At 42.9% G+C, this 19,716-nt stretch overlaps 1 protein-coding gene across 4 annotated transcripts in view; it reads left to right on the top strand.

Annotated features, from left to right (window-relative positions):
* Positions 1-19,716, top strand: part of PRDM10 (PR/SET domain 10) — an 89,642-nt gene that overhangs the window by 9,886 nt on the left and 60,040 nt on the right. The window contains exon 1 of one of the 4 annotated variants that reach the window (XM_036861013.1): positions 19,446-19,679. The exons of 2 other annotated variants lie outside the window; for them this stretch is intronic. The gene's annotated coding sequence lies outside the window, so the exon portion shown is untranslated. Of the gene's footprint in view, positions 1-19,445; positions 19,680-19,716 lie in introns of those variants that run through there. One more of the 4 variants, XM_036861012.1, reaches the window with a different exon arrangement.

The raw sequence follows: 19,716 nt of genomic DNA on the forward strand, positions 1-19,716 counted from the left end.
TTTGTTTCATTTAAAAATTTTAAGAAAGTTGATATTCATATTTATATATACTTTTCCCAAACCTTAGGAATCTCATCAAAAAAGTATATCTTTTTATACATCATTTAAAAATCATATCTTTTTTTCTGATTTGTGGATTTTCAACAGTTATAAACTGTAGGAGAAATATTTTAATTCTAACACAATATGTATAAGACCTTTCCAGAAAAAATTCTGAAACTTTATTGAGTGAGTCCAAATAAACTCTAAACACTGGTTTGAGGATTGGAAGGTTTAATATCGTAAGGCATTGATTCTTTGGAAACTGACTTATGGATTTAATGTAGTCCCAGCAAATTGAAAAAAACTAGACAAGCTGATGAAATTTTTGCCAAGGCCCAAGAAAAGGCAAGACACTCTTGAAAAAGAAAAAGAAGTTGGAAACACTTCTGTTTCAGAGATCAAGAAGAGCTAAATAATTAAGACAGTGTGATCCTGGCACCGGGATAGAGCAGTAGACCAAATGAACACCCCAAGGAGACCGGAAACAGTCTCACACACATTCAGACACTTGATTTATGACCCAGGAAGCATGGCAAATAAAAGGCCAAACAGTACAACTTTTAGAAGTTGACATAGGAGAATATGTTCATGACCTCAGTCTCAAAAAGGGTTTTTTTTTTTTTTTAAGATGTTTTTTATTTAAAATGTTACCTGCACTAACGGAAAAATGGGCAAAAGTCTAGAACAGGCACTTCAGAGAAGGAGAAATCCAGATGTCTAATAAACATATGAGAAGGTGTTCAACCTTGTTAATAATCAAGGAAATGCAAATTACGCCATAGTGCCATGTTACTTTGAGCCTAAATTCAAGTTGGCAAACGTGTAGCTGACTTAAAGTCGGCAATACCAAGTCCCAAAGCTTTTGAGCAATAGGACAGTCATACGTGGCTGGTAGGAACAGAAACTGGTATGACTACTTAGGAAAACTGTTTGGCATTACCTAGAAAGTCAAAGACATGCAGACACCAAAGCCCAGCGATTCCACTGTTAGAGAAGTTGATACACATGAGAGAACCAGGAAGAATATTTGGGGTAATTAATTTTCCTGATATGAGTTGATTCAGTTCATATTTGAGGGCTGCTATGTTCTATACACAGGTAGCTTTATTTTGGCACAAGGGTAAATAAATTATTTATATTTTTTTCCCCTCTCTGCTGGGTATTTTTAATAATATCTAGTATGTTCTTCATTTCCTAAAACAATGCTGGGCACAGAATAGGCATATAATAAATACTGTTGTGTTTTAAAAAATTATCATTTCAATTTTTATAGTGGGTACCCTTCACTATAGCTTTGTAGTTACCTTAACTCTGGCTATTGACTAATTTGCTCAATTAAATCTGTTTGCGGGTTTGGTAAATTACAACCTCCCCTGGTTCCTTTGAGATCCAGCCTGGCCTACTGATTGCATCATCTGGTGGGAGTCCGAGGAGACAGCACAGTGGAGCCATGCTTGGGTTCTGGCAGCTTTGCTGGGAGGAAAGCTGTGCAGCAGAGAAGGGAAAAGATGTCTAAGCTCTGTAGTGAAAGGGATCTGCGTTCAAATCCCACTTATCAGCGCTATGGCCTTGGACAAGTAATCATTTTTGGTTGTTGTGAGGATTAAGTGAAATTAAGTATTTAATAAGCCACAATGCCTGGCTTATGATGGGAACTCAGTAAATGGCAATAACCATAATTATTACTATGCCAGTAGTTGTTTGCTTAAGTAACATTGAATTTCCACAGTATGTGTTTTCAATCAGTTGAACTATGAATGCTGATTTTTAAAATAAAGAGCTGCATCTGTTAGGGGATTCTAATTTTGTGGTCTTGGACTTCCCTGGTGGCGCGGTGGTTAAGAATCCGCCTGCCAATGCAGGGCACATGGGTTTGATCCCTGGTCCGGGAAGATCCCACATGCCGCGGAGCAGCTAAGCCCATGCGCCACAACTACTGAGCCTGCGCTCTAGAGCCCGCGCGCCACAACTACTGAGCCCGTGTGCCACAACTGCTGAAGCCCACATGCCTAGAGCCTGTGCTCCGCAACAAGAGAAGCCACTGCAATGAGAAGCCCGCACACCACAAGGAAGAGCAGCCCCCGCTAGCCGCAACTAGAGAAAGCCCGCACAGCAACGAAGACCCAACGCAGCCAAAAATAAATAAATAAAAAAACAAAAAACCCCTGATTTTGTGGTCTTAACTCACTTGACGTGTAACCTATATCTGAAGGAAGTGGTCTGGTAAGTGTTTGCAAAGAGTAGATACGGCTGAGCTTTCTAAACAGGAATGGGATGTCTCTCTTTATGGGAGAAAGTGCTAATCACATAGTTTTAAAATTCTATCTGTTTAAAGTTAAAATACATGTGTTATCTAGTGAAATACATTAGTTGTGAGAACCCTTGCCTACAGTTAAGATATATTTATTCCCCAATGAATTGTTTAACAATGAAAATGTATTAAATTGTCTTTTACTTGGAAAGAAGACTTTTCTGGATAAGATACCTTCATGATCTAATACTAAGCATCATGAGTTAAATAGTTACTAACATTTGGAATACACTGTATACCATTGTAGTGTACTGTAACAAACATCCCACTGTATCTTAACAGTGAGCCGGAGCTAGGTAAATCAGGTGTTATTATTCCAGTTGTCAAGATAAAGAACTTTTACTTGTCTCACATCCAATATTTCCCCACTACTCTGTACTGAGAAAACACTTTAAGAAACGTCCTGGCTTGTAGAAGACACCTCTGAATACCAGGCCAGTGGTGGATGCTGGCTTTTTATAGTAGTTTTTTTAAGATGGACGAGGTTGAAATTAGATTATAATGTTAATTATATGCCATTAATATAGAGTTTTTATGAAGGCAATAACTGCCTCACTATGTCATCTGTCTGGGCTCACCATCTTGTTAATTAAATGCTTATTTTTGACCATTCTGTGTTTCATATTTAACTTTGCAAACGAGGGGCTGAGGTTGAGGAATGAGAATTTGAAAATGAACAGAAGATGAGGCCCATATTACCTGTTCACAGGGGGACTGAATTGGATACAAAGGGAAGTACTTCAAACCAGTGTCAGTTTGCTTCTTAGTCCTGGGGCAGAGCCATGGTCCAGTGTGTTTGAACAAAAGGCTGTGCCTGTTTCAGGAGTTGAGGTAGAGTGAACGAGTAGTTACACTGTCTTCTCTTGTATTATATCCAAAATGTTAAATTATGAAAATTGTGCCCTAGAATAATTTCTTCTAAGCAATTTTAATATTCTTTTTTTTCCAGTTAAAACATTTTAAAGCGCTTGAATTTATTGAGGAAACAGCTTAGTACTTGAGATTATGCCTCTTAACATTATCGAGTATTTTATCCTAACCTGGATTTGTGATTGTCGAGTCATAGTTACCACCCAGAACCCTCTGTAAGAAAGGCTTTCAGGGTCCCAGAAGACCCACCTGCAAGTCTCCTATTTAGTTACTGCAACTGCTGATTCAACAAAGAGCTTGCGATATGTGGACCAGATAGCTTTCTGTGTATAGGTGCGCCCGGGCCAGAGATTGTATTTGTACCCTTGCCAGTTCTCTTGCGAATAAATGCTACTGTTGAGAAAGGGAGCTGGAAGGATTGTGCTCAGAGCTATGCCATCCATTATCCGTAGTCAGAAAACATGGATGCTCGATATTATTTGATGAGTCATTTGTATTAATCTTTCTTTCAGTCTTCAGATGTTCCCCATAAATCCATATTTGCATACAAAGCTTATTTCCAATATTCCCGGTAAGTGCACGGAATGGATTTGCTTGTTATCATGTGGTGAAGGGAAGCTGGAAAATCAAATGTGCATGAGAGTAATCTGCTTGGCAAGGAAGACCTCCTGAACTAACAACCACACAGCCTTTTCCGAATTCTAAGACATTCACACCACAAACATATTAGAGAAGCTGCTAAGTTGCATATTTTGAAGAAAAGTGTAAGGATTCTTGCTAAATGTTTGCTTAGTAACAAAAAAAATCTCTTTTTTAGAAGGTGACTTTGAGCACTAAAGGTCTATGAATAGCTATTAATATCATGAAGTTGGAATAAGAATTCAGAGCTCTAATCTTTGCCCAGTGCTTCCAGAAGGCAGTTCTTGGCCTCAGTATAATCAGTCCTTCCTGTTACTTCTAGAATGATCTTCCAAAAGGTGTTATTGCCATGATAAAATATTTTTCTTCCCTTGCTGTGCAAGAGTTAGCCAGATCTGGTTGACTTCAGAATCATCTGGAGAGGTTTATAAACAAAGCTTCCTGGTCTTCCCTTCTACCTTTGCGATTGAGAGAATCCAGAATTTCAGGGGTGAGACTCTGGAACTTGTCTTTTTGCCTAGGTCCTTAGGTGAATCTGATAAAACCAGTGTATAAACTTCGGGAATTGTAATTCTTCAACTTGAAGTCTTTTGCGGGTCCGTCCTAACTATGGTTTGAGGCTTTTCTCTCTTATACTTACAGTCCCTGAGCATATCCTCAACTTCTCTTGCCTCTGGAACTTTCTCAAGCTGCTCTCATCAGAAATGCCCTTACGTTTGCTCCAGTAGCAAGTATTATTCTCTCTCTTTCTCTCTGTATCTATCTCCCTATATAGAAAGGTTCTTGATGTTTATTGCCAATTTGTTTCCTAGAAGGTTTGCATTGATTTAAATGCCCATCTTTTTTTCTTAAAAAAAACCCAACAGCTTAATTGAGATATAATTCACGTACCATACAATTCACTCAGGTAAAGCATACAATTCAGTGGCTTTAGCCTAATCACAGTTATACAACTATCACCACAATCCATTTTAAAATATTTTCATAATTCCATAAGGAACTCCACCTCTTAGCCATCACCCCTTAATTCCTCATTTCATCCCAACCCCTGGGCAACCACTTATCCACTTTCTATCTCTGTTGATTTGTCTTTTCTGCATATTTCATATAAATGGAATCATTCAATGTATGGTCCTTTGTGACCAGCTTCTTTCACTTAACAGAGTTTTAAAGGTTCATTCTTATTGTAGCATGTATCCGTATTTCATTTCTTTTTTTTTTTTTTTTTGGCTGAGTAATATTCCATTATATGAATGTACCATATTTTATCTCTCTGTTCCTCAGTTGATGAATGTTTAGGTTGTTTCCACTTTACGGCTATTATGAATAATGCTGCTATGAATGCTCGTGTCCAAGTTTTTATGTGGACTTATGTTTTTATTTCCCTTGGGTTTATTATATCTTGGTGACAAATCTCTGGGTCATTTGGTAACTCTACGTTTAGCCTTTAGAAATTGCCAGACTGTTTTCCATAGTGGCTGCAGCATTTTACATTCTTACCCAGCAGTATATGAGGGTTCCAGTTTTTCTGCTTACTCACCAACACTTGCTATTATCTGTTGCTATCTCAGAATTTTGAATGAAATTGAGAAGATTAAAGTATACTACAAAACTGAGCATAAAAGAAACTAGGATATCATTAAAAAAGGCAACTTTGTGTAGTTAGTGGGCATAAAAGATGTTGCCAGTGTTAAAGATACAGATTAATATTTTGCTGAAGTTGAGGGTACATAAGCTATGTTCAACTATAATTCTGAAGCTCCATATACTATAGATTTTCTTAGTCGGAAAAACCTTTCCTGTTAGTGGAGAGTTTACAGTCTGTATGATTTGAATTTCAAGAATGTTCCGCTTACACAACAGCAGGTGAAGAGCCAGAGGGGCTTAACCCTAGGAATGAACATGCATTGTTAAGGTGTATTAATAATTAGTATCAGTAACCAGGACAACCACAACCATGAACGTCTGCTAGTGTTTCCCAAGTGCCGGGTATGGTGTTTTGTTTCACTGATTTCATGGTTTCACATTATTATTTCATAGTTCTACCTTAGCAAGTGGCTCTCTCGTTGTTGTTCCTGTTCTATAGATGAGGGAGTTAAGGCTTGGGAAGTGAGGTGACTTGTCTCTGGTCATGTAGTGAGTGGATGGTGGCGAAGATCGTGAACCCAGGCCATCTGACTCTGGAGCTCAGTTCGTGCCGCCATGCTAGAGATGGGGGAAGGGGATGTGGGGTGGTAGTAGGCTAGCGGAAGGTCCTGGTAAGGCACCAGGAATTGTGTAAGGACTGACCATGGCTCTACATGAGGGAAGACTGTCCAGGTGTGATTTCCGACAGTTCTGATTGTCACCCCTGAACCTCTGTCCATCCTGTCAACTAAAGCAGGTTGGAGGCCCCAGGGGAGGGGAGAGATGTACATTCTAGTCCCTAAACTGCCCTACCACCAGCCTTGGCTGTGCTACCTTGAGCCTGGGTTTATCCACTGTGAGGTTGGCTCCTCTTAATATCTGACCTACTGTGACAGTGCTGTCATGGGCATGACACAGGTCATGGATACAGAAACTTCAGAAATTCTACAGTCAGACGTCAAGATCTATTCCTTGGGTTGTAATAAGTGGACTTCTCAGAGAATTTCTTTTAATACCATATTTGGCCCAGTGTACTCTGTGTTTATAAGGACTGATTTTGATTTGGGGAGCAGCTGAGTTCCATGCACCTTTGCAGTCTTATAGTCGGCGTGGGTTCAAGTTCCCTCAGAATATTCGGATTTGCTAGTTTATGGTACTAGATAATGTCTTGAGGAATGTGCTTTTTCCCCCTCCATGTTTTTTTCTTTCCAGCTCATTAAAGTTCAGTTATAAGCATTGATATCATACATATACTTAATTTCTTAACTGTGGAAGTAGTTGTGCACCATCATTTTAATGCTGACACATTTTTTTATTTATGGGCATTCATCCTAAGAGTGTTTTTGTTAAGAAAGCGGTTCCCTCCTAAGGCAGGAGACTGGACCATGCGTTCATCCCAGAAGCAGTTGTTGACCCTCTGCTGTTGGCCGGGTTCCAGGTGCTGAGGGCCCTGCGTTGTCCCCCTGGGCGAGGGCGCTCTCGTGCAGCTACGTTCCCCCGTGGTGGGTGGCAGGGGACACAGACGCACAAAATGCGTGCATCACTTAATTGATGGTACATGCTTTGCAGAGCGTGAAAGGAGAGCAACGTGGGGACGGGGAGCAGGAAAGGCCTGCTGAGGAGGTGACACTGACCCTGAAACCTGAACGGGGAGGAGGAGGTGACCATCGGAAATGCTGGCCGGAGCATCCAGGTGGAGCCACTGCAAAAGCCCTGAAGGCTGGCCTCAGCCCTGGGAGTGTGTAAAGCTAGAAGGAGGAGAGGTCTGCCAGCGCAGCCTTTAGAGGTCGGGCCAGCAAGTGAGCTCACGAAGGAGGTGCCACAGAGGTGGGAGAAAACCAGGACAGTTTAGTGTTAGGAGGTGGAGAGAAGAGCTCAAGGAGGGTGTGAATGTTCCGGAGGTCAAGGGAGCTGAGAACCTGGAGGGAACCTGGGGTTTGGCTGTAGACTTTTAAAAGGTGCAGCCTTGTGGGGGGGCAGGGTGGTGTGTTGGCAAGGGTGGAAACCCAACTGGGGAGGGAATGTGGGGCGAGGAAGTGGAGGTGGACCAGACAGCTCTTTATTGTGTGTGAGAACAGCAGAGAGAAGTAGGTGAGCAGGGAGATGGGCCCAAGGGAAAGGTTTTTTTTACTGTAAACATTTTATTGAAATATAACACGTTTAGAAAAGCGCACAGTAAAGATAGGAGATCCTGTGCGCATTTGCTGATGTGAGCGTCCGGTAGGGAGGGAGCAGTGACGCTGCAGGGGGTGGGTGTGGGGACGCGGGCGCAGCGGTGCAGCCCCTGAGGGGACCGGACAGACAGGCTGCCCAGCAGCCTGGGTGGAGAGCCCTGGGCTTGGGTCAGACTGGGGACGTTTCCTCCATTGCAGTGTATGAAGAAGGAATATTTGATTTCAAAATTGGGAGAATCACATTTTAATAACAACACAATATTTTTAGATACTGCCTATATTCCGAAGCTTTCTCATTGCTTTTCTGCTCCTTGATAAAGCAATGACCTATTTAGTGATTCTGGGTGTATCTTGATTATACTTTGTCATATCAGCTGTGTCATATGACAGTTTTTTCTTACCAGGGTCTACCATTACTGGTGTCCACAAGTTCTCAGATTTTGATAAACACAGTCACAAGGTCAAAGGGGAAATGTTTTCACAGTCTCATACCCCTGGGATTGCCCTCAGTTTCCTACCAAGGCAGCCAGTTCTGAACGGTCAGACCCAGGAGAGAGGGGATGCTTATTGAAACGTGCCTGGATTTCTGCACCTGCTTTTCCCCCTGGAGCATTTTCTGATTCCCAGGAGGCTGGGAAGCTGGTTGGAAAGGGCTACTAAGAGACAAGAGAAGCAGGTAGTGCTTTAGGCTACTTTGTGGGGCCGGAGAGATAAGACATTCCAGGTGAAGGGCTGCGAAGGCTATCAGAACAGAGGGGCCAGGGTCCCAGAGGCCAGGAGGCAGCCTGAAGCCCAGCTCTGGTTTTCTCCTCAAGCTATTTGTTGGCTAGGCTGTGCTGGCCAGGAGGCTAACAAGTCACGCCAAAAGCAGCTGAACAGCAGACTGGGATTCTGGTAGTTTCACTTTGCTGGGAAGAAAAAAATTGGAATTCCGGGCCCACCAAGGAAGAGGCTCCCTAGGAAACAGCTACCTAGAAATTTCCGTTGCCACTCCCGGAAGGTCAAACCTAGGAGCAGACTCTGTCTTACAGGCCTGCAGAAACTGCCGAGCAGCCTGGAGTCAGCTTGGTGGGGTGGAGGGCCCTTCTGCAGCCTGCCGGAGGATGGGCAGCGGCTGGAGGCCGGTGGAGGCAGATGGCCTCTCCCAAAGGTGCCACAAGGCTTCCAGACGCTGGTGGCTTTCTGTTCCTTGATCCACATGCATTTACTTTGTGAACATCCCTCAGGTCGGACACTAATGATCTGTGTGCTTCTCTGTAGGCCTGTGATACACCGCGGTTTGAGGTTTCCACCTGAAATCTTGTAAGAGCAGAATGGAAGACTCCTGATAGAGTCCTCTTTGGAATTGCCTTCGCATTTTACCAGCCAACCAGCGATTCTTTGTAAAAAGGAAAAGGCAAACATCAAGGTCTATCATTCTTTAGAACTCCCACTGAGTGCTGGCTCCTTTTGAATTCTCAAAGATATTAATGTAGAATTGTTAGGCTAAGACCCCCAGCATGTCCTTAGCCTAGGTTTTTCTTTTCTTTGAGTGAATGGTAAGAGTTCTTTTGAATGACTTGATGGGGTTCGAATGCATTGCTGACAAACTATTAAATGGGATGGGAGGATCAATCTTTGTTTTTTTTTTGGTGCATGAAAAGTTCTTATCTGAACTAGGAAAATAAAGCCCGTGTTTCTTGGGTTGACACAAAGAAAGATTTGCTTGCATGCCTCTTTTGAGGCATGAAGAAAGGAGTGCCACAGCCCTGACTGGAAAAAATAACCTTCTTTCAAAGAAGAGAACCCTTAGTTGATAGTCTCTGAAGCCCTTTGTGTGCACAAGAAAAGTAGGAGGAATCATTGCCTAATGTGGAGATTTCTGTGGGAGAAGTGGAAGGCAAAGGGACGCAAATGGAGAGGCAGAGATGGCCTAGGTGACCCTCGCAGACCTGTTTGACACACCTCATTCCCCGCTTGCTGTTGTCATCCTGTGTTTTCTACTCTGTGTTTTTTTTAAAACCTTAGTTCAGCTCTCTTCCGGTTACACAGTGTTGTCCTTGTTTATGGCCAGAAACAAATTAGGAAAAGTTACTTAGGATATACTCTACAATAGTTTTTATTTCAGTTTAATTTAATTTAATTTATTTATTTTTATTTTTTGGCTGCGCCGTGCGGCTTGCGGGATCTTCGTTCCCTGACTAAGGATTGAACCCGGGCCCCGGCAGTGACAGCACCAAGCCCTAACCCCTAGACCGCCAGGGAGGTCCCTCTACAATAGTTTTTAGACTGTAACAGATAGTTCAGTCTCATAATATTAAAAGTACAGCTTACGCCGACACTTATCTGCCATTGTCCCCTGCTCACGACCCAGTTTCTGAAGGTTTTTTCTGGAGTTTTTTCCCCAGTGGCATAAAATTTTATCTGGAGTTTTTCTGCAGTCTTGTGCATTTCACTATTTGCTTCATTGCCAACATTTATAACAAATGTGAAATGTGAATGGCATCGGTAGAAATACCTGGAGGACCCCATTATGATCACTTCTTCATCCTTTATCTTTACCCTTAGACCTCTCTGCTTATACGGAAATATTCCAAATCCATAACTGCTTAATTAAGAACCCCTTTTTTATTTGGAACCTAGTCAAAAGTTTATTATTATAATTTTAACAATTTGTTGAAAGCCTTTCTGAAAGCCTTGTTCCCTGATTATTTTCTCAGAAGCTTTAAGTTCCTTAGGTGTACTTCCCTTCACTGGAATTGTGCTTATTTTATTTCCTCGTGGAATTAAAAAATGATATTTTAGTCCTACTACTCCGCCCTCACTTGTAGGTTTCCAGGAGCTCTTTAGCTGGGGTCATAGTAGCCCCTTAAGATGGAATTGGGCTCCGACAAACGGAGGGACCTCAGGCCGACCAGACCCAGGACTGTGGGTGAGTCATCACCCTGTCTGTGGTCACTTCGTCCTTTGTGAACTGTAGGCCGGTCCTGCGCTAGCCCTCCCCCTGGCCCCCGGCTGGGGTGAAGCTCGAATGAACAGTGTCTGCTGGGGCGTGGGGCACCTTGCTGGGCAAGGAGAGGGTGTTGCTGATAGTTTTCACTTCTCATTTTCATTTTTTCTCAGTGGAAATACTAATTTGTTGTGAATTTTTAAAGTTGAGAAACTATGGGATGGATTCTTTGGGCTTCCCCTTTTCAGCAAGAATGGGGAATTTGTGTTGAAATCTGTATACGTTTGTTATTTGTCCATTGTTACTTCCTCTACCAGTTCCCGTTCACCATTTAGAACCAACTTCAGCTTTTTGTCCCTTCTGAGTTCCAAAACTGTTTCTTCCAGAAATCAATGAAATGTAAAATCTCAGCTTGCCATTCTAAATGAGTGAACATTGTGGAAGCCTTTTTGTCCACATTTAATTAATTAATTAACTGAAGTATGGTTGATTTACAATGTTGTATTAGTTTCTGGTGTACAGCAAAGTGATTCAATCATGCATATATGTATCTAGTCTTTTTCATATTTTTTCCATTATAGGTTATTATAAGATATTGAATATAGTTCCCTGTGCTATACAGTAGGACGTTGTTGTTTAGCCATTCTCTGTATAATAGTTTGCATCTGCTAATCCCAAACTCCCACTCCATCCCTTTCCCACGCCCCTCCCCCTTGGTAACCACAAGTCTGTTCTCTAGTCCATGAGTCTGCTTCTGCTTCGTAGATAAGTTCATTTGTGTCATATTTTAGATTCCACATATAAGTGATATCATATGGTATTTGTCTTTCTCTGTCTGACTTACTTCACTTAGTATGATCATCTCTAGGTCCATCCATGTTGCTGCAAATGGCATTATTTCAGTTCTTTTTTTATGGCTGAGTAATATTCCATTGTCTATATGTACCACATCTTCTTTATCCATTGATCTGTCGATGGGCACTTAGATACAGTAGAAGCCCTTTATTTCCAGTCTGCTTGGTCTGATTTGACAGCTCTCACGTTTACTGTAGCACCTCAGTTGTACAGTGGTGATCAGCTGTGCAGAGCAGAGTGCTTGTTGTGATTCTGTCCTGTTATGTCTTCTGAATCATGAGGATACGGGTTTAAACAACTTTGTCGGCTGTCGTGACATTAAGTCAGCTGAAGGAGTTGATGAGTGATACTTCTCAGACTGGTGCTGGCGCACGGTGGCACATCCTGTCCTGAGCTTGGCCTTTGAGTACTGTCTTCCCTCGGGCATGCCATGGCCACAGTGCCAGAGCCAGAGCGCTGAGCTGGATGATAGCTTCTGTAAAATGGAAGCTGCCTGAGACGAGTGGTTCCCAAAGTACCCTCCCCCCAAACAGTAGTGTTCTAGAGCTAGACCAAGGTGTTTTTTCATTTAAATAAAAATAAAGGATAGAATTTTCTTTATTTTGAGTTTCTGTCCCATGAAATTTCATTAACTCTTTGTTGCTATTACTGCCAATCGCCTAAGTCAGCACTAGGAGGTGACAAATGAACAAGTAGCAAAAAAAGTTAGTGGAAAACTTGGGAATACCTAGTCTTGCTTAATCTGATAGTTTAAAAAAATTATAAAATGAGCTTGGATGTGATTTTTATATAGCTCATATAATGGAGCCATTTATGCTGGAATCTTAACACAGGTCAAGTAATCTTAGTTTACGGAACGAGAAGCAGGGTGGAATGGTGGCCACCACGTGGGCCCGGTAGCCACAGGCCTGGGCTTCTGGGCATCACAGCTCTGCCACATGATAGCTCTTACCAGCTCTGTTACCCTGGGCAAATCACTTAATCTCTCTCTTTCTCTGTCCCTCACCTATAAAGTAGAGACAATAATGTACCAGCTTCATGGGTTATTGTGAAGATTAAATGAATCAATACACGTAAAGTACTTAGAACATGCCTGGCACATAGTAAGTGCTATACAAATGTTAGCTAATATTGTTTTGTGACGTAAAAAATATATATATGTTAATATTTCATGGTGCTTGGCAAAGAACACTGTGGTCCTGTCTTGTGAACATATTTGAGAACCATGGGCCTGGAATTTCTCTTCTAGTTCTGCAGTTCTGTTATTCTGTGTCACAGAATTGGATTCCCAATAATCTTTCTTTTCCCTTTTTATGTTAGTGCTTTAATGAACATGTTTGTTTTTTCCCCCCCCCCTCTACATAGAGTGAAATCACTCTTACCAAGTGGAATCTAATCTTAAATATGACTTCAGAAGGTGTCCTTTCTGTTTCTTGACATAAAGGTGTTTTTGTATTGTGTACATTAGTTACGGTTGTTTCCTACTATTACACAGCTGATATCCTTCAGTTCTTTATCCTACAGGTGAGAACACTGAAGCGTAGAGAGAGTAAACCAATTGTCAAAAGCTAAGCGTGGCAGGTCCGTGATTTTAAGCCAGGCTGTCTGAATCCCAGGCCTGCTCTCATATAAGTACGGCAAATCCAAGCTGCGATTCCAGTGGCTGCGTTCCTATTCCAGTGGAACTAACCTAAAGCAAGCTCAAGCAGCATTCCTTTAAATGGAGACGGATTTCTATGTGAGTATTCCTGAAGGATGCTCTTTTTATACTTGGGTCGGCAAAAGTCACCAGATAGCTGTACCTGTTCATTCCAAGAAAGGTGAAAGGTGAAGCAAACAAAAACAAGCAATTGCTTGTACATCAGGCCAGAGAGCCTCTGGGCCCAGCCATTGCCTGTTTGCCCCGGGAGAACCTTCCTGTCTGTGCACACTGCTGCCCTAGGCCTGAGGGGAGGCGGCTGGCCGGCCTCCTGGCCTTGGTGTCTGTTTCCCCGTCCAGCCTTCTCACGTGTCCTGAGGTCTCCCCACTGCTGGCCGCGCTGGGCTGGCTGCTGAGTTTCTGCACTGCGGGGACGGTTGTTGCAGGCTGGGCAGCAGGAGCTCAGGGAGAGAACAAGAAGGAAATCTGCCTCCTCACCCCCGCTCTGCTGGCTGGTCCCCTTCTGTTCTGAGCTCACCCACAGCTCGCTCCCTAGATTGCGAATCCACCTCCTCCACTTTCTTTCTCACAGTTTTTATATTCATTTTGCAAGTCTATCAGCCTCCCTCTAACTTCTTTCTATGGCGTGTGTCGTGTAGGATTTCAGGGAAGGAGTTAGCAGTCTCTGCTGGTTAGTTTGTAATGAGCCAGAAAAGTTGATTTGCAAGTGTACTGCCTAGATTGTGGCACACTTCTTTCCATGTGAAGAATGATGCATCTGGAAGGCACCTCACCAGTGCAGAAACCTCTGTTGCATTCTTAGTGTTTCTGAGGTTCAACAATGTGCCATAGTCCCGGGGAATTTAACAACTATCTATAACAAGGTTTTAAAGTGAAATTGTATTTATAGTTCATCCTGTCATCCCGGGTGCACATCTACCTTTGAAGGTGGATCTGGGCCTCTTCTTCCACCTCTACGTGCAGGTGATGAAACGGGAGCTTCTCGACTCCAAGTCCTGAGTGGTTCTGGAGAATTGGCTTCTTTCAGCCCAAAAGGGCGGGTGATGGTGGGAACCGGGCTGGTGGATGTTGAGGGGATACGGCTCTGGGGTGGGAACTACGAGGAGGGCAGGCGGGCGATGCGGAGGCTGGATCACTGGGCCACTCCGTCGTCTGGCTCCGGGCCAGCCTTATTAGTGCAGCGGCTGGAAAGGCAGGCATTTCTCTTTCCTTCCTTCTCCCCCTCACGTTTCCTCACTGTCCTTCTTACCACGCAGGCATCCCCGGTGAGCTGGGAAGCCAGCTGCCCATCCCTCCCACTAGATTGTGAGCTCCGTGGGAGCAGAGCTCTTGCTCAACCTTTTATGCTTGATGTTCACAAAGCATGAAAAGAATTGCTACCATTTCTCGAATGTTCGTCATTATGCTACATGATCCCAAATGCTATCATGTTGTCTTGAATCTAAGATGTCGGTGGTAAGAAACAACAATTATTTTATGTATCATTACAAAAGGAAAAAGCCTTGCCAATTCAACTCTGATTCAAGTGCTTTTTGGTACTTAGAATTTTTATTAGATACTTGTTGAAAGAGCTCTTTTAGAGTTATTTAGGCATGGATTTTTATCACATCACTCGTGCATACATAAAAGGGAAAATATAAGTGAAATAAATTGTTTAAGATATTCCTAAAATGTTGTCGCTTTCAGAGGCTGACTCTTCAGAATCACTTTTGGCTCAGGGTCATCGATGTCTCTGTGCCATCAAGAGTGCTGGTGACACAGCATTTCTGAAAAGAGGGCGCACTGCTGTCACCAGGAATCTCCTCCAAACAGCTTGTACCCATTCTGGGAGTTCTGATTGCGGTGTTTTTTTATTCCGCCTGTGGCAGGCCTGTCTTTCCACGTATCTCAGTAATAACATTGCACAAAGCAGCATCATTCACGACGCTGTCTCTTATACCCAAGTCCCATAGCTTTGTTGGGCAAGGTCATTTTTCCAGTGATGGATATTTGCTTCCCTAATCAAATTTGTGCCCAGCTGCTGTTCCCATGCCTTTCAGTTTTAATGCCAAGTTACAGTGTCATCTTTTTGCATTTAAAATGGCAGTTACACTCAGGGCGTCTAGTGCTGACAGCACACATGACTCGGTGAAGCGAGGACAGAACTAATGAAGGGCTGTGAGCAAGGTCACACACAAGCAGGCAGTGCATCCACAGCCTCCCTGCCACCTGGGTGAGAGCGACTGTGGGACACCAGTGTGGTAAAATAGACCCCTCATTCAGAAATGTTAACAGGTGAGAAAAAGTGCATTAGAGACTTGATGAAATGCAGACTGTTAAGTCTTAACAACAGCCATGCCGGGCAGATAATTTGGATTTTCCAACAAGGAGACTGAGGATCAGTCTGTGACTTTACTAACATCACACCTAGTAAGTCCATGGTAGATTTGGGGGCGTAGAACCCAGATTTGTCTGATGCTAAAGCTCCTACTTTCAATTATATAACACTATTCATTCATTCATTCGTATATATATATTATATATGTATATATATAGGACCTAGAACAGTATCTGGCACATTTAATAAATATTTGTTGTTAATAAGTATTTAATAAGTATTTGTTGAATGAAATCATTAGAGAGGATAGAAATGCTTCTCCTCCTGGAAGTGAAGTCTCTAACATTTTAGACAGTGGGTGAGAGAAGGAAGGTAGGTGGCCATTTTCTAGACAAGGTACAGCTTGTGGATCTCGGGTTCTTTCAGGTCAAGAAGAGGAGTGGAGGAAGTCTGTCCCTAGCTCACAGAGCCTGTCAGCACTTGCCTGTTGGACAGCGCTAAGGTAGTTCCTGGAATCATCCTTCCGCCTCGCCTATAAATCAAGATCAACAGGGTTCTATAAATTGTGCAGTTAAAAAAGTAGTAATAAAAAAGGAAATCAAATATGACAAGCCTTGCCATGAAGAAAGTTCAGGTACAGGGCATTGGTTATTTGATAAATTGCTAGGTTTATAAAACTACGAGGACTTCCCTGGGGGCACAGTGGTTAAGAATCCGCCTGCCAATGCAGGGGACACGGGTTCGAGCCCTGGTTCGGGAAGATCCCACATGCCGTGGAGCAACTAAGCCTGTGCACCACAACTACTGAGCCTGCGCTCTAGAGCCCGTGAGCTGCAACTACTGAGCCCGCATGCCACAACTACTGAAGCCCGTGCGCCTAGAACTCGTGCTCCGCAGCAAGAGAAGCCACCGCAATGAGAAGCCCACGCACCGCAACAAAGAGTAGCCCCCGCACGCCGCAACTAGAGAAAGCCTGTGCCCAGCAACGAAGACCCAATGCAGCCAAAAATAAATAAATAAATTTATAAATAAAATAAAAAAATATGAAATGTTTTGAAAATTCTGAAGCTCTTATAGCTCATCAGTAAAATATGATAGTTGACACATTTGAGCACTACCATGTGCTAGATCTGTGCCTGGGATTTTTACATATATCATGTAACCCTCACTGTAACACCAGTAGGTAATTATCATATCCATTTTACATAGGATAATATCGAGGCTCAGGGAGTTTAAGTGATTTGGCGGAAGGATGTAACTACTGAGCAGCTGAGTCACTGGGAAAGCCCGGATGTTCAACTCCGAGTCTGTGGATTTTCTACTATACTCTGCTGCTTCCCATCTAGGCTTAAGGCTAGAAACCACTTTATACTCTCGTTTTACAGGTAAGGAAGCTGATGCTAGAGGATTTTAAAGTGACTTACTTAGTAGCGGAGTCATACCTAAAATTCAGTTTTCTTGAACAATTTATTAAACAATAAATAATTGCAGAATGTCACACTGTTTTGAATAGTTTAGTAGTTACAGAAGCTCAGTAGGTCTTATAAGTATCAATATATCTTAAAGAACAAGAACTGGGTATTCTGTATCACTGCTTTAGATTCCAGACACTTTTTGAATTAAAGAATTTTCACCATCTTTTTTTAATTTAATTTTTTATAATGTATTTTTTTTTTTTAATAAATTTATTTATTTATTTATTTTAGCTGTGTTGGGTCTTCATTTCTGTGCGAGGGCTTTCTCTAGCTGCGGCAAGCGGGGGTCACTCTTCATCACAGTGTGCGGGCCTCTCTTGTTGCGGAGCACAGGCTCCAGACGCACAGGCTCAGTAGTTGTGGCTCACGGGCCCAGTTGCTCCCCGGCATGTGGGATCTTCCCAGACCAGGGCTCGAACCCGTGTCCCCTGCATTGGCAGGCAGATTCTCAACCACTGCGCCACCAGGGAAGCCCTATAATGTATTTTTTAAAAAAATTTATTTATTTATTTAGTTTTTGGCTGCGTTGGGTCTTTGTTGCTGTGTGTGGGCTTCAGTAGTTGCGGCACGTGGGCTCCAGAGTGCAGGCTTAGCAGTTGTGGCGCGCAGGCTTAGTTGCTCCACGTCATGTGGGATCTGCCTGGACCAGGGCTTGAACCCGTGTCCCCTGCATTGGCAGATGGACTCTTAACCACTGCGCCACCAGGGAAGCCCTTTTAATTTAATTTAATTTTTTTTGGCTGTGCTGGGTCTTCGTTGCTGCCCGCGGGCTTTCTCTAGTTGTGGCTAGCGGGGGCTACTCTTCGTTGCGGTGCGTGGGCTTCTTATTGCAGTGGCTTCTCTTGTTGCGGAGCACGAGCTCTAGGCACGCGGGCTTCAGTAGTTGTGGCACGCGGGCTCAGTAGTTGTGGCTCACGTGCTCTAGAGCGCAGGCTCAGTAGTTGCGGCACATGGGTTTAGTTGCCCTGCAGCATGTGGGATCTTCCTGGACCACTGCTCGAACCGGTGTCCCCTGCATTGGCAGGTGGATTCTTAACCACTGGACCACCAGGGAAGTCCAAGAGTTTTCACCATCTTGGGCTTCTTTATGTGCTAACAGTATTCTAAAATTATTGGGAGCTGACACTGTGGGCAATATTTCACATCCATATTGCTAAATTTTACTAGCAGGCTTTCCTATGTGTCGATGAACTCTTCTGTTATTTTGCTCCCATCTGCCAAGTAGTTATTTTCTTTTTTTCTCCCCCTTTATCCTTGCCTTCTGCAGTCTCTGGTATTTTATGTCATGTAATGTGTACTTCCTTATTTTGGTAAGATTAGGAAAAAGGTATTTCAGTCTAGAGTAAATATCCTGTCCCTTCCCATCTCTTCTTTCTTGTTCCTGTTCATCCTTGAAGATTCACCTTCTCTGAGAAGTCATCCCTGGACACCCCCATTGGGATCAGGTGTCTTCTTCTCTCTTCCCCCTGCGACCGATCTGTACAAATGATCAAGGACAAGCCACACGACAGATCTAGAGTTACTCATATTCCTTGACCTGAAGGAACTTCGAGTTGAGATGGGGAGGCAGACATTTAGACAGAAAAATGCAATATGATCGAACCTTTTTTTAAAATCTAATATGTGAGTGTTTATCATGGAGCAGGCATTGTGCTAAGCATTTTATGTGCATTATTTCATGTTCTGTCAATAACCTTATGATCCCCATTTTACAGAGAAGGAGAGGGATTTAGAGACTGTCCTTGCTTTGCCTGAAGTCAGTTAAGTCACAGAATTGCTACCGAAATTGCACGCTAGGCACAGGGAGAGGACAGCCCCAGTGCTGGAGTTCAGAAACTAATAGTTACTCTACAGTCATACAGCCACTGTAACTGACTCCAAATTATCCCTCAGAAGGCTTCAAAAGAATTCAAGATATAGCACATTGTATGTCCAAATGCATTCATCGCAAAAGATTAAAAATAACCTGTTTATCAACACAAGATTAAATACATTATGATATATTCATATAATGAAATGATGCAGCTGTAATAAAGAATGAGGAAATGCTATATGGATATGGAACAATGTAAAGGGTATGATATTATATGGAATAAATAAGGTTTAAAAGAGATGCTGCTTTGTATAGAATCAATAGCATGCTGCCGTGTGTGGCTGCAAGAGGCGTGGAGTGTTTGAATTTTGCTTGTATATGCATAAAGTATCTTTGGAAGAATAGATAACAAATTGATGGTATGGGTTGATTCTGAAGAATGGATAAGGGATTCCAGGTAGAGAGAAATAATAAGCACCTTTCTAGAAATGAAAACAAATAAGAAAGGCACTCTGGGCTGGTGTGTTTCCAGAGCGTGAGGGGTGAGCCTGCCTGGATCCTCGCTGCGTCCCCGTGTGCACTTGAGTGATTGTGCAATTGACAAACTAAGCTGAAAAAAAAAAAAATCTCAAATTCCTGTATGGGAAAAGCACAACATCTCTTCTGTGGTATTAATTCCTGTTGAAAATACATGTCCTGAATCTAACCACGAAGAGACATCAGACAAACTCACATTGAGGGACCTTCTGAAAAACAAATGGCCTCTGCATTTCCAAAATGTCAAGGTCGTGGAGAGCTAGGAGAGACTGGGGACTGTTCCCGATCCGAGGGGACAGACGGGACGTGTCCGCGGGATGCACCGTGTGCGATGCCAGATTGGATCCTGGGCCAGAAAAAGAGGGGTTTCCTTCTCTGCAAAGGACGGTAATCAGACAATTGGCAGAAGTTGAATGTGGTCTGTAAATTAGGTAATAGTACTGTTTTCATGTTGACGTCCTGATTGTG

The sequence above is a fragment of the Balaenoptera musculus genome, chromosome 8, assembly GCF_009873245.2.
Source record: "Balaenoptera musculus isolate JJ_BM4_2016_0621 chromosome 8, mBalMus1.pri.v3, whole genome shotgun sequence".
Lineage (NCBI taxonomy): Eukaryota > Metazoa > Chordata > Mammalia > Artiodactyla > Balaenopteridae > Balaenoptera > Balaenoptera musculus.